We start from the raw sequence: 16,236 nt of genomic DNA on the forward strand, positions 1-16,236 counted from the left end.
ATATATAATATATATATATATTATATAAAATATATATAGCTATATATAGATATAATTATATATATGTAAAAACTAATACTTTACATTAATAAATAAATAAATATACCACAAAGAGGAAGGAACCATTGCCAGCTGCTACAGAACCCTAAAGATTTTAAGAGCACTTTGGTGGTTACCCCCTCTCTCTCTCTCTCTCTCTCTCTCTCTCTCTCTCTCTCTCTCTCTCTCTCTCTCTCTCTCTCTCTCTCTCCACAAAAACAATTCCGAATGTTTTTCCTTTCCTTAATAAAAATGGCACCACTTCCGTATGAATATCTAATCAGTCTCTCTCTCTCTCTCTCTCTCTCTCTCTCTACGTCTTGTTGTGCCTGGCGTTCTTCGGGTGGTGGTGGTCACCCTTCCTAGTAGTGACCGTTAGGTGATTTTAGTCAATTATGTACAAAGGAATTATACACATGTCATAGGTTAATTACAAGGTTGGTCTTGTGAATGTGAGTATATATATATATAATATAAATAATGTACACAATTATATGTAGTATATGAATTTATAATTTATGTTACATATACATATATAGATATACAAATATTTATACAATACACAAAATTCGCAGCTGTAAATAAAGCCAATATACACGCAAGTAAATGATTAAGCATATAATAAAAATGTACTAATATGAAGCATCGCAAAGCATCAATAATAATTAGTTTTTTTTTAATAAAAGGAGTAACATCTCAGTGTTTAGTTGCATCGAAAGCATCTATTTATGTCCGTAAATAGCAGCAAATAACATAAATAATAAATATATACATAAATATACCTCGAAACTGAATGGTCGAAATTAACATCTGAAATGAGAGAAAAAGGAGGAAAAATGGTTAGCAAAAATATGTTCACCAAAAATGTATATATACTACATGCAAGATACAATGCTTGTTAAGACGTACTGTATTTTTAGTAGTATTTAACACTTGTGCATTAAGTTAGGACTAAACTTAGCTACTACCTAAATATTTTATCCAAATAAATATATATATATATATATATATATATATATACATATATATATATGTAGCATAATGAATATGAATATATACATATTTAATATGCTACAAATTGTCCTTTAATATCCAATTCGCTCTACCTCGGAATTGATATATTTTCATATTATGTTAACCGAAGGGGAATTTATTAGTCGATAATTATTTCGTCCTCTCGTGGGTTCGAACCCACGGACAGAGGCGAAATCAGGACTCCAGTGACGTTACATTACTTGTTGGCCGAGTCGGTGACATCGTTGAAGTCCTGCCTGATTTCTCCTGTCCGTAGGTTTTGAATCCACGAGTGGGCGAAATTATTATAAAAAAAAAAAAAAAACAAACCTCTTTGGTTAACGTTATGTGAAAATATATTAATTCTGATGTAGAGCGAATTGGATATTAAAGGAAATCTGTAGCTTAATACATACATATATGCATATATATATATATATATATATATATATATATATATATATATATATATATATATATATAATTATATATATACACACACACACACATTTCATTTGTGTTACATTTATGCAAGAATACAAATATACAACTAATATACGATACCACATGAAATTGTTGAGAGAGAGAGAGAGAGAGAGAGAAGAGAGAGAGAGAGAGAGAGAGAGACTAGGGTAAATACCAAGGTGACTGGTATGTTATATACCCTCTTCCGTGTGTTAATTATTATACGTCCTTTTTCCAATCCTACGCACATAGCACTGGCGCACGGACACTCACACGCCTACGTAGGTACGTAAGTACGTGCGCGCACGGACGTAAGTAGCCCCAGGCACGGAACAACACCAGGAGGCAGGTGTTCGCTTTTTTCCCATCAGACGTTTTGCTGCAAACTCCAGGGAGGGAAATGGAATCGTGACGATCCAGTTTTTACCTCGAACTGAAAAGGGGGAATTGGATCTGGAATTGTTTCCTTACCTCGTAACTGGGGGATTATAAAAAATAAATTATTATTTTACGCTGAACTGTCGAGTATCATAGAAATTAATAATACTTTTACTCAGAACTGTCGAGTATCATAAAAATATTAATACTTATACGCAGAAATGTCGAGTATCATAAAAAAGAGAGATACTTTTACGCAGAACTGTCGAGTATAGAGAATATAATAGAACAGAAAAATATAACTTGGGCCAAAGGCCAAAGCACTGGGACATATGAGGCCATTCAGAGCTGAAAGGGAAACTGAGAGTAGAGGCTTGAAACAACCGCCAGAAGCTAAGAAATGCAAGATGGAAGACAGAGAATACGGAACGGACGGTTACAAGCGTTAGAAAAGGAACAGAAATAGGGAGGTTGCAGCTAGCGGGCGGGGCCACGAAAGGAGGGGCGCTGTAAAGAACCTTTAAGTAATGCGTACAGTGCACTACGAGAGGTGCACTGACGGCCACTATATCCTCCTCCGGGGATGAAACTATAGCAAAGTGGGGGAAACCCTTTTAAGAATCGAGTGTCACTCCAACAGTGAAGTCGATACAGAAGTTAAGTATAATTACCGAACTGAGCTTGTAGACAATCTGGAGGCGACAATAGATGACACTTTGTGGGAAATATGAGAAATATGATGAAGGTACACAAGATTCAACAAGAGGACGACATTCAAATGTTTAAGAGCAATTGGACTGAATATATTATTATTATTATTATTATTATTATTATTATTATTATTATTATATTCAGAAGATAAACGAAGATACACAAGATTTAACAAGAGGACGACATTCAAATGTTTAAGAACAATTGGATTGAACATTCGAGACCACTCATTATTATTATTTTCATTTATTTTTTTTTTTATTTTTTTTTTTTTTGATTTTTTTTTTTTTTTTTGCTATATCACGTTCCTTCAATTCGACTTGGTGGTATTTATAGTGTGGGGTTCCGGGTTGCATCCTGCCTCCTTAGGAGTCCATCACTTTTCTTACTATGTGCGCCGTTTCTAGGATCACACACTTCTGCATTAGTCCTGGAGCTACTTCAGCCTCTAGTTTTTCCAGATTCCTTTCCAGTGATCTTGGGATCGTGCCTGGTGTTCCTATGATTATGGGTACGATTTCCACTGGCATATCCCATCTCCTCCTTATTTAGATTTTCCTTCTTGGTGCCTATCCATCTCCTCCTTATTTCTATTTTCAGGTCTGATACTTTATTCATTTTTTCCCTCTCTTTCTCTTCAACTCTGGTGTCCCATGGTATTGCGACATCAATGAGTGATACTTTCTACTTGATTCTGTCAATCTATTATTATTATTTTTATTATTATTATTATTATTATTATTATTATTATTATTATTATTCAAAGATACCTCATAATCACATGAGTTAATAAAATAAAATGGAAAAGTAAATCCACAGTAATATGTCTGATCTGTTATTTAAAATACAAAGCAGAGAGCTTTCGAAGACCTGCACGGTCCTCCTTGTATTTTAAATAACAGATCAGACATATTACTGTGGATTTACTTTTCCACATTATTATTATTATTATTATTATTCAGAAGATAAACCTTATTACTCATACGGAACAAGAAATTCAAGCTTCCAAAGAATATTATGGTGTCCATCAGGAAGAAGGAAGAGGTGGTAAAGGGAAATACGGAAAGAAGAGATATCTCACTTATTAAAAAAGAAGAAAGTATTAAAGTGATATATGAATAAATTAAAATGTAGGTAAAATATGAAAACAGGAGACATCTATTAGGGCAGCAATTGCGTTGCATCTTTGCTTGAACTTCTGAAGAAGTAGTTCCCATTGCACGACAATCCCCTGAAGGGAGGCTGTTCCTCCACAGTCCTCCAACGGTCTTGAAGAATGAAGGACCTCTGGAACTTTGTTAGAGAAGTTCGACAGCGAGGCATATTTATTGACTGCATATCGGTGCCTCTGCTGTTCAGCGAAGCTGGTCCCTCTCGGCACATGAAGGGGATCAGGGATCAATTGTAGATGTGCTGTCGAAATACGACTTACGCAAAAGTGACAATCAAGGTGGCCATCTATCGATAGCCCCAAGTCATAATTCAGCTACAGAAAAAAAAACGCCCGAGTTCATGTTCTTCCATCCAAATCACGGAAAGCATTTGAAGCAAGTTTCGATAAAGAATGGCATAAGCAGGAGCAAAAATGTGACGACGAGGCATTCGTGTAACAAAATGATAAGAGATCCGACCAGCCAGCAAGTTCCTGAGATGCACGCTAGTACTGCACTAGAGCTGGGCTACTTTGGGTCTGGGAAACATAAGAATATATGCAAGAAAATTATATGGATAGTTTTTGAGATAAGACGTCGATCTTTTTTCAGGGACAGGTCCGAGTGCTCGGTTACATCTCTGGGAAAAGGAGGCCGACCGCCACGGCCCGAGAACTTATCGAACTGCAGACATGTCTCGTTCAGAATTTGTTCAACATTCATTCTAACAGTTATAACGCGCATGTGCAGTAACCTCTGCGTTGTCCTCTTATCAAAATATATCCCTTGTTAGAGGGAACGGACTAATATCTTAAATACTATTAAACCGTCAGTAACCTGAGTGGAAACTGACATTGCAATTACTTGAGAACTATTTCCATATATGGAACCAAATATTACAAGAGTGCCCAATGCACTCTCTCTCTCTCTCTCTCTCTCAGTAAAATTTTCAATAAACTTTCTGAAAAGTAACATTGCATTAAAAAATTACATCCATGTCTAGTATATCATCAGATATTGTAAAAGTATCCCAACTTGAAATCTCTCTCTCTCTCTCTCTCTCTCTCTCTCTCTCTCTCTCTCTTCCCCGTGACCTTCGACTTTCGGAGTTGCCATGTCGGCAATTTATTCGATTACTGTTATTCCCTTCGTCGCATGTCAGGTCTATAAAAGGAAGGACTACGTCAGTAGTCTCTCTATTCGTCAAGTTAATGCCTTTGTCTTCAGGAGGAGAGAGAGAGAGAGAGAGAGAGAGAGAGAGAGACGGAGAGAGGAGAGCGAGAGAGAGAGAGAGAGAGATGAGAGAGAGGAGAGAGAGAGAGAAAATTATTTGTGTCAATTGACAGAAAAGTTGAAATAATATATATATATATATATATATATATATATATATATATATATATTATATATATAATATATCATATATATATATAAACAGTATAGATAACATATGTACATAATTATAATATACATCCATACACACTAAATCATTTATATCAATCAATCATACGTGTACACACATTCTCTCTCTCTCTCTCTCTCTCTCTCTCTCTCTCTCTCTCTCTCTCTCTCTCTCAGACTACTACCCCGAACCATTACTCAGCCATCCTTCAATCCTTAAAAGCCAATATCCTAGATATGATTTACCGATAGGGCAATCACTGTGGTCAAGATTTATGAGAACATGGCGACCTGGTCACGATGGAGAGAGAGAGTGAGAGAGTGACAAGGATTAGGATGTCTCAAAGACTTGTTAGTACATCCTAAGAAGAGGAGATATCGTGTGCTCACTTATCTCTAGGAGCAGGTTTTACTGTTCATTCGCAGCGTCCTCGTAATGATCTTGTCTTGCTTTCTTTTAAACTCTTCCACACTGTTGCTGTTTACAACTTCTTTCTGGTGGCAGTTTATTCCACGTGTCACATATCTTGTATATAAAGAACTTCCCACAGTAGGATGTGTTGTATCTCCTCAGTTCCAGTTTCCATCCATTATTTCTTGTCTGGTTTTCGTTTAATATAAATAGGTTACTGTCTCCTTTTGCTGTACCTTTCAGTATTTTGAATGTTTCTATTAGTTATCCTCGCAATCGACGCGTATCTAAGCCAAACATATTCAGGCTCTCTAGTCGTCTTCGGTAACCTATTTGCCTGATGGATGGAATTAACTTTGTGGCTTTTGCTTGTACTACTACTAATCTATTTATCTTTTCTTTGTGTTGGTGACCTAAACTGTACTGCATATTCAATATGAGGTCTAACTATGGATGTGTAGAGCTGCAGCCCCGTTTCCTTGTTTCTGTATTTGAACTGCTTCTTTATGTATCCCACTAGTTTCTGAGCCTTCTTTTCTGCTTTTATGCCCTGTTTTTTGGATTTTAAGTCCTTGGTAACAATGACTCCAAGGTCCTCCTCTTGTTCTACACTATTTATGTAATTCCCAAGCAGAATGTAGTTGGCATGAGGGTTGTCTGTTCTTATTTGTAACACTTTACATATATCCAAGTTAAAAGGCATTTGCCATCTTTATTACCACTATTTTCTTTAGATCATTTCTTAAACTTTCCACTGTATCTGGGTCTGCTGCATTTACGCTTAGTTTGGTGTCATCTGCAAATTTGGCTATCCTGTTAGTTAAGCCTAAATCCATGTCATGAATGTAAATCAAAAACAGGAGAGGGACAAAGACAAAACCCTGGGGAACTCCGCTTGCTACATCTTCCCCATTTTGATTCTTCACCATTTATTACGACTCTCTATTTTCTATAAGTTAGCCGGTCTTCGATCCAGTCTGCTTTTTTATCCTAATATTTCTCCTAAAGCTCTCACTTTTGTTATCAGTTTTTGTGTGGGACTTTGTCAAAGGCCTTTTAGAAATCTAAGTATAGAGTATATCTATTGCTCTACTACTGTCGTAAATACCTAGCATGTTATGAAAAAACTTCAAGAGGTTTGACAGGCAGGACATGTTTTGTCTGAAACCGTGTTTGCTGTTTAACAATAAGTTGTTTCTATCAAAGTGATCCACACACACACACCACCACACACACACACACACACAGAGAGAGAGAGAGAGAAGAGAGAGAGAAGAGACAGGGGGGAGAGAGCGAGAGAGAGAGAGAGAGAGAGAGAGGATGATACTTATATTGAAGTAGGCATGGTTACTCCCCATTACGTCAACAAACAAATTGAGCAAGGCAACCCTGTGGGAAGATTGTGGGGGGCGGGGGGGGGGGGGGCCCTCATGGAAATGATGTCCCCCTGGGGCGGACACGGACCACGCTCAACATTTTGTAACAACTCTCTCTCTCTCTCTCTCTCTCTCTCTCTCTCTCTCTCTCAGTAAAATTTCCAATAAACTTTCTGAAAAGTAACATTGCATTCAAAAATTACTTACATATCTAGTATATCATCAGACATTATAAAAGTATCCCAATTGTACTCTCTCTCTCTCAGCAGCTTGTATAAAGGCACTATTATGTATGCATGTGTATAATTTATATAATATATATATATATATATATATATATATATATATAATATATATATATATATATTATTATTATATATATATATATATATATATTATACAATCGAAGAAATTCAAGCCATCTCTGCACAATTAAATTCGGAGTACATTTCCAGCTCTAGATATCAGATTATGTTTCGAAAAATCCTAAAGCAACTAGGTCACTATTATTTCACCATAAGTCAATACATCGGAGCCACTAAGACAATTGCTTAAAGTCAAAGGAACTGATTCTCATCTTGGAGTTAAATCAACGAACTGGATGTCAATTAAAAACGAAAGAATGTTCTAATATAAGAGATCATTCTCTTACGAAGATTCTAATGCTATCGGCCGAGCACCCAATGACCACTCTCTGTCTCTCTCTCTCTCTTTCTCCATCTTGGCATCTTTTAACTATTAAGCTGTTTGATTGTTCCTTCCCTAAACAGCCAGACCTCTTCCACTATTTTATATATAGCATAAGTTAAAGTTCTCCTGAGAACTAAGAATGTCAATCAGTTCTTAGCTCAGCTAGAATTAGGTACCATAGTAGATTCACATCACCCTTGCATATGATAGTCTAGGCCCGTCCCCAAGACGTTCCTGATTGGCTGCTGATAAGCCAATCACAGGGCTGCATACTCTCCTCAGTGTCTCTCGAGAGTTCACATAGGCAGGATGTATGTTCCACATCTCCTGAGGGATACTTTTGATAGACGTATCCCTCAAGAGAGGTGGAACATAGATCCTGTGCATGTGAACTCTCTCGAGAGACTGAGGAGTGTTTCCAGCCCTGTGATAGGCTTATCAACAGCCAATCAGGAGCGTCGTAAGGGACTGGCCTATAATATAGACATCAAATGCACGGTTGATGTGAATCTACTATATATAATACGTTCTATCATCATCGTTTTTGTTATATCTATGTTTTTTAAATATTTTCTAAAGCTTTTCAGTATTTTTAAAATTATCTTGAGTTTGTTTTTGTTTTTTTTTTTTTAGTTTAAGTTCCATGCTTTAGACTTTGCGATTTTTTTAGAAACAAGTCCATTTTTTTTATTTTTATTCTGTATTATTACAGCCCAATAATTAATACGATGATACAATGGCTGTTCTGATTATTCTAATTCCTGAGATTATGTATGTATGTATGTACATATATGTATGTATATAATATATATATATATATATATATATATATATATATATACATAACCATGTAGCAACCAGTTACCAATCTTTCAAATAGAAGGTGACATTAAACTCAAAGATAATTGCTGACAACGTGACATCCCAACGGAAAACGGAAATGACAACAGAAGACGGAGCTAACCCGCAGAAAACGGACACCGATTGCCCTCATGTAAACAAAGATGGACGACCGTCCAAACGTCAAAATTTCTCCCCCAAATGCTGACCTGACCAACGAAGAGATCAAACTTTCCAAGTCCTTGGTGCTGTTCTTGTTGGTCACTATCATTTCTTTGTTTGATAGAGAGAAAAGGAAGGGGTCTGCAGAGAGAGAGAGAGAGAGAGAGAGAGAGAGAGAGGAGAGAGAGAGAGAGAGAGAGAGAGAGAGAGAGAGAGAGAGACCTTGTTTCAAGGTCATCAGATCCGGTTTCCTAATAATTATGTGCAATGACAGAGGAATTCACAAGGAATTTCATAGATAAATGTAAATTGCTCGACACACACACATACATTATATATGATAAGTAATTATATAACTATATATATATTATATATAATATATATATATATATAAAATTTCATTTACCAATTCAAGTTGAATAAAACATAATAATAATAATAATGTTTTTCCAACGAGACAAAACTGATAACTTTTAAGTCTTTTCATACCAATCCCAAAATCAAATTCGCTCTCTCTCTCTCTCTCTCTGCTATCTCCCTCTCACCACGCCTACCATGATCCTACGTAGTCAACCTCTTCCCCGATACCAAAGATTAAAACGAGCAACAGACAATAACAGAGAGAGAGAGAGAGAGAGAGAATTACGTTTGCTCTTGTGAAATTGAAATTAAAAATCAATTTTCATTCCTTTCATCATCTTGAAACGACTGATTTTCGAAATGTTTTTGAACAGATTTTTGAGCGAAAGCCAAATTGAATCTATTGCGTCGCAAAATGAATTCCTATTGCAAAGCTTCAACTTTGATACTCTTGCGTTTTAAATTAAATTTTTTTTTGTGTGGTGAAAGAATGTCGCATATATAAATATATATATATATATATATATATATATATATATATATATATATATATATATATATATATATATATATATATAATATATATATGTGTGTATCACTGAATCACCGAAATTTAGGAACGTGGATAAATCCATAGAAATAAAGATATATTTATGTATATATATATATAAGATATAAGATAGATAGATAGAGATATTATATAGATATATATAATAATATATATACATAAATCAATAAATATAGAGATAATATGATAGATATAGAGAGATGTCTATATATTAATTAAGATAGAATAATAGAGAGATAGAGTAAGATAGAATTATACATAGAATATAATATTATTACTAGATATATATTAACAATTATTAATAATATATTAATATTAGAATGAATAATAGATAATATAATTAATATCTATATATATTAATAATGATAATAGTATATATATAATATTCTAGATACTATTTATAAGAATTTTTATATATTATATAAATAAAATTTATACACATATATAGATAATATATAGATAATTTATACACATACATAAAACTTAGTACTTATATACATAATGAATAAAAATATAAAATATTCATATATAGTATATATACATATACATATATAATATACAAAATATAAATATATATATATATATATATATATATATATATATATATATATATATATATTAAATAATTTATCCAAAAACCCATAATTTCCTTTCAATCCTCGTTCGAACCTGTTGCCGCAAAACACCAGGTCTGCATCTAGTTGTTTACAAGTACTAATTATAATGAAAAGGTTGTCCAACCACAAACCACCTTGAGAGGTTGTTCATGATTATCAAAAAATTACCGTAAAGTCGCTCATTCACAATATAACAAGTCACGTGCCTCATCCTATCTAGGATACTCTTATTATCCCCGAAGGACTCCTGATGTGTATCGGGTACCGCTATGCAGACCAAGTTCAGACTATCCTTGGGACGCGTTCAGTAGATACCAGAAGGGCAAACTGTTTTCAGCCACGCCACAAGTTTTTTTGTTTTTTTTTAAACACTTCTGGCGATGGCTGGTCGCGTTCATTGTACTCGTGGGTGAAACTGATTGCTGGTACTTTTTGATTAAAAGTGTTTGTGCAATGATTGAAATTCCAGGTATATTCACATATCTTCTAAATGACGTAATATTCAGTATTGTTAAACTTCTGAAATACATAGCTATTATCATTACTATTATTATTATGATTATTATTATTATTATTTAAACAGTCCTACAATTCGACTGGGTGGTATTTATAGTGCGGGGTTCCGGGTTGCATCCTGCCTCCTTAGGAGTCCATATCACTTTGCTTACTATGTGCGCTGTTTCCAGGAGGACACACTTCTGCACGAGTCCTGGGGCTACTTCGGCATCTAGCTTTTCCAGGTTCCTTTTCAGGGATCTTGGTATCGTGCCTCCTAGTGTTCCTATGATTATGGGTACAACTTCCACTGGCATATCCCATATCCTTCTTATTTCTATTTTCAGGTCTTGATAATAATCAATCTTTTCTCTTTCTTTCTATTCTACTCTATTATTATTATTATTATTATTATTATTATTATTATGATTACCATTCATAAGACGGAACGTATTCAAATAGAACAAAGCCCCCACCATAGGGGCCACTGACTTGAATTCAGGCTTCCAAAGAATATTAAGGTGTTCATTTGGAAGAATTCTGAGGAAGTCAAGTGAAAATACAGAAACAGATCCCACTTATCAAGAAAAAATACATCTATATATGGAAAAAAATCATTAAAATTCAAAAGAAGAATAGTATTAGAGTAGTACATCATGCATCGCATCTTTGCTTGCACTTCTGCAGAAGTAGTTCCTCCAATTGCACGACATCCTCTGAAGGGAGGCCTTTCCTCCACAGTCCTCCCTCCAACGGTCTCGAGGAATAAAGGACCTCTGGAACTGAGAAATTGGAACCGCTAGTCTCATTTATTTACTGCATATCGGTGCCTCTGCTGTTCAGCGAAGCTGGTCCCTCTCTCGGCAGATGAAGGGGATCAGGGATCAATTTGTGAATGTGAAAGATCTCTGTCCAGATACAACTTGACGCAAAAGTGACATCGAAGAGACCATCGACCGATGGTCCAAGTCACAACTGCTGCTACTGCTAGGAAGCAGAAACCCCTACCACCACGAACCACTCTGCTAAAAAGAGATTAATCTCTAGCAGAAGCAGCCATCCACACCAGAGGACAGTATTCCAGTACAGGAAGCACAAATGACAAATATTTAATTTTGGCGAGGAACTACACTGTAGTTTTGCATATTGTGATAGATCGTATTGTACTATAATATATACTGAAATATATTGTTAAAACAGACTTCCATCCAATAAAAGGAGCCCATAAAAACGCCCAAAAAAGAAGTAGAAAGTAAATACTACTATATTTCAGAGACCAAAAAAGTCTCTCTCTCTCTCTCTCTCTTCAGGTAGGTAATGCATGAGGAGAGTTACAGAATAAGCGGCATTTATACTAAACAGGACCACAGGTCAGCAAAATTATAACAATATATACGTATATAGATATATTATATATATATATATATATATATATATATATATATATATATATATAAAAACTTGATTGCACCAAAGAAACTCCAGTCATTTTTCTACTTGTTTTGTTTTGACAGCAATTTCATGAGGGAGGATACGCAGCGGTCCCATGGCAGGAAAAAATAAGCAAGGTAAGATAGTAGTTAGGGACAGCAGGATAAAACAGCAGGTAAAAGTAGCAAATGGCAAGCAGACAACAGGTAAAGGCAGGACATAGTAGGTAGACACTCGGAAATGGCAAGCAGACAGCAGGAAACAGCAATCAGATAGCATGGGACATAGCAGGGATAGACAGCAGGAAATGGCAGGAAACAGCAGTTGATATCACAAGCTGCAAAACTCCCTCTCTCTAAGGTTTACAAGGGGGAGGAGAAGAGAGAGGAGAGAGAGAGAGAGAGAGAGAGAGAGAGAGAGAGAGAGACGGGGGGCTTTGCCAGAAGACAGGAGGAGGAGGAGGTAGGTGGAGGAGGAGAAGAATCATCCACCAAGCAACGAACCAAACCCCTTCATTGAGAGAGAGACAGAGAGAGAGACGAGAGAGAGAGGAGAGAGAGAGAGAGAGAGAGAGGACTGCATAGACCACTTCAATTGTTTTCTCTTTCAATAATGAATTCACCCATTAGGTCTAGTAATGTTAAGTAATAGTAGTTTACTTAAGTACTTATGGGCGTTAGCATATAATCGCAATTTTAATATAAGTAATCTATCATTCTCCTGACAACATACAGAACAGGCTAATGTCAGGTACCCTTCCTACTGTATACAAACACACGAGATATCATCCACCCACTAACATATTACCTAAACAAACAATGTTACCCAAATAAACGTATTAGCCAAACAAACACAGATATTGCCCAAACATACATTACCCAAACAAACAAACATACATTAGCCACACAACATACTTCCCAAACAAATATGTTACCCAAACAAACAAACCTATATTACCCAAGCAAACAAACAGCCATTAGCCAAACAGATACTACCCAAACCAACAGGTATTACCCAAACAATCAAATATTACCCAAACAATCATACAAACATTAGCCAAACAAACAGATTACCCAAACAAACAGATATTACCCAAGCAAACAAACAACCATTAGCCAAACACACAGATTACCCAAATAAACAGACATTACCCAAACAAACAAAAGATATTACCCAAACACACAACCATATTACCCAAATAAACAGACACTACCCATACAAACACTGTTACCCAAACATACAGATATTACTCAAACAAACAAAAGACATTACCCAAACACACACACACAAGAACATCACACATCCCCACGTTAACTGCAAAAACTACAATAAAAAAAAAACAGCTCTAGACTATAAAACCAAGGTCGCCATAGAGATTGCTACCCAAAAGGTTACGCTTACGAGGGAAAAAAAAGTGGCATGGAGCGGTTATGTAAGCTATGTGACCATACCAGCATCTTCGATATATGAATCAAGAGAGAGAGAGAGAGAGAGAGAGAGAGAGAGAGAGAGAGAGAGAGAGAGAGAGAGAGAGAGAATTCCCACGTCGATATACGAACCCAGATCTTGAAAGTAAAGAAGCAGACAGACTCCCGAATTCGTTACATCCTATATATTCCCATTTCAGAAACACTTACACGAGCTCACACTAACTCTTTGATAGCGATATCCTCGGGTCTGGGCTACTTGAGGGCATTCGGTCGCCACTCCCCACGTCCTCGGGTCAAAGGAAATGTATACATGTATTGAAAAACTTAAAAGATATCTTGGCCAAAGCATCAAAAAGGTCAAATTAATAATCTATTAACTATTGATTAGAAAAACGTTAGGCCTAATCCGCAGGATCACGCAGCCACAAACTAAAAACATAAATTTAACCAAAACAGAAACGGAAGCTTAGCCATACAAAATCCAAAAACATGTATGAAACTGAATATATTGAAAACCTTGCTTGCTTATATTTATCGACAACTTTTTTCCATTGTGAAGGCATCGAGTTTAAACAAACCAAGACTTGAATTTATAACGCTTCCATTATCTGACTGGATGAAATTTTTTTTTTCTTATCTTTTTTGTTTAACTTATAAGCTTTATTTCTATTGTATTTCATTTGTGCCCCTAATACACGTAGGCCTAAATAAACCCCAAAACTACTATATACCACTTCAGGTGTCTTAGCAACACAGAAATAGGTCTAAAAAAATTCAAGTATAGACCTAATCAATCTCAAGTGTTTCATTAAAGACTTCTTAGCAACACTACAAATATAGGTCTAAACAAATATTAGTATAGGCCTAATACATCCCAACCCAATTACGTACAGGCCTTCAGGTCTGGGACTTAACACAAGAACAAATGTAGGTCTAAAATAAATGTTTAAACATAGGTCTAACCAATCATAAAAATGTCATCCATAGGCCTCCATCGCGCACAATAAACATTTGTAAGTTTCGGTGCCTTACCAACACCTTACAACAAAAATAAATAAGACACTTCATAAAAACAAACAAAAAACATACAGTTGTAGTTACAGTAAACTACTTACTGCTACACTCTTTAAAATAAAATAAAACAAATTCAAAGTTTCCTCATAGTTTTAAAAATAACACAGAAAGAAACTACTCATTTATACGCTTGTTGCGACGTGGTAACCTTGAGTAAAAAAAATAACACAAAAAATAAAAACAAGATATACAATTCTTTTTAAAGTAACGAATATAAAATAAAATAAAAATCCACAACACTTTTGACATATCCAGGAATAACGTCTGCAAGACCACAAGTCATTTCGAACGAGTTTTCCACAATATATACTTTTTTTCTAGCAGGTTTACGCGAGACAAGCACAAATTAATAAATAAATAAATAAATAAATACGTAAACAAATAAATAAGGGCAAAAAGCAAATTTAAAATACATATAAGAGCGCAATACACAAGTAATTCCGAATTAATCACAAAACTTTTTTTTTAAAGTTTATTTTATCTATAAACAGGCAAATAAATAAATAAGGGCACCAAGTAACTAAATTTGTCTTAAATAAATGCAGCGCGAATTTCACAAACACCGGGGGGACCCCACACGGGGGTGGGGGGGGGGGGGGGGGGGGGTTCGCTCACCAACAGCGCTATCACCGAACATGTTAACGGAATGGCGCGTTCAACGCTACTGAGACGACAGACGCTTTAAAACTTCTGCTGATGATGAGCAGTGTGTGTGTGTGTGTGTGTCTGTCAGTCTGTCACGATTCAAGTGGAAGGGGGTGGAGGCGCTGGCGGTTAAAGGGAGGGGGATGAGGGAGTAAGAAGGAGGGGTGAGAGGGGAGAGAGACGGTAATTCCTTCTCCCTCCCCCTCCCTCAACCAACAGCGTCACAGAACGCATTCAGAAGGGTTGGTCATGTGTGATGATGATGATGATGTGAGGGAGAGTATATCACCACTACATTTTTCCCCTACGGTGCTAATCCGGTTCAATTACAACCGATAATGAATTAGAGCGTGTGTGGTGCTGCTCTCTCTCTCTCTCTCTCTCTCTTCTCTCTCTCTCTCTCTATCATCAATCAAACGACACGTACCGCGTACCATTTCATAACGAGAGGCGACTTCGGTCTACAACTGTTATGAAATGGTACGCTGGCCGAGACGTTCATCACCAACTATAATTACTCAACTGAGTGGCTTTTCGCGTTTCTCGGTAAGCCACTAGCCCTCCTACCAGACTCCTAGTGTATGTTGCAAGCCGACTTATAATAATAATAATAATAATATTAATAATAATATTTTAATGAACTCTCACTAGTAGATCCTTTATGGGCTGCTCTAAGAGCAAGAGCCCGTGTTTGCATAAGGCCAGCTTTATCTCAAACTTACGGGGGCTGCAGATACTTGATACGTTTTAAAAAAAATTTTTAATGGATTTTATATATAGCTGTTCTAAATAATAATAATATAAATTAATAATTAATAATTTAAAATAATAAAATAATCAATAATAAAATAAGAAACTTTTCAATAAACCCCAAAAAACAAACTACCAGAAGTGTCCCTGAACTTCAGCCACTGAAGAAAAGACTTCAATGAGTCCCTATTTTCCGGCAAATTGAATACGCTCACCTCCCCAACGAC

At 35.8% G+C, this 16,236-nt stretch overlaps 1 protein-coding gene across 1 annotated transcript in view; it reads right to left on the bottom strand.

Moving 5' to 3' along the window:
• The window catches only part of LOC135199315 (rhotekin-like), a 156,190-nt gene extending 140,849 nt beyond the window's left edge, over positions 1 to 15,341 (bottom strand). Inside the window, exon 1 of the mRNA XM_064227228.1 lies at positions 15,230 to 15,341. The gene's annotated coding sequence lies outside the window, so the exon portion shown is untranslated. The remainder of the gene's footprint in view (positions 1 to 15,229) is intronic.
• Positions 15,342 to 16,236: the final 895 nt, after the last annotated feature.

Source organism: Macrobrachium nipponense, chromosome 25, assembly GCF_015104395.2.
Source record: "Macrobrachium nipponense isolate FS-2020 chromosome 25, ASM1510439v2, whole genome shotgun sequence".
In the NCBI taxonomy this organism is placed as follows: domain Eukaryota; kingdom Metazoa; phylum Arthropoda; class Malacostraca; order Decapoda; family Palaemonidae; genus Macrobrachium; species Macrobrachium nipponense.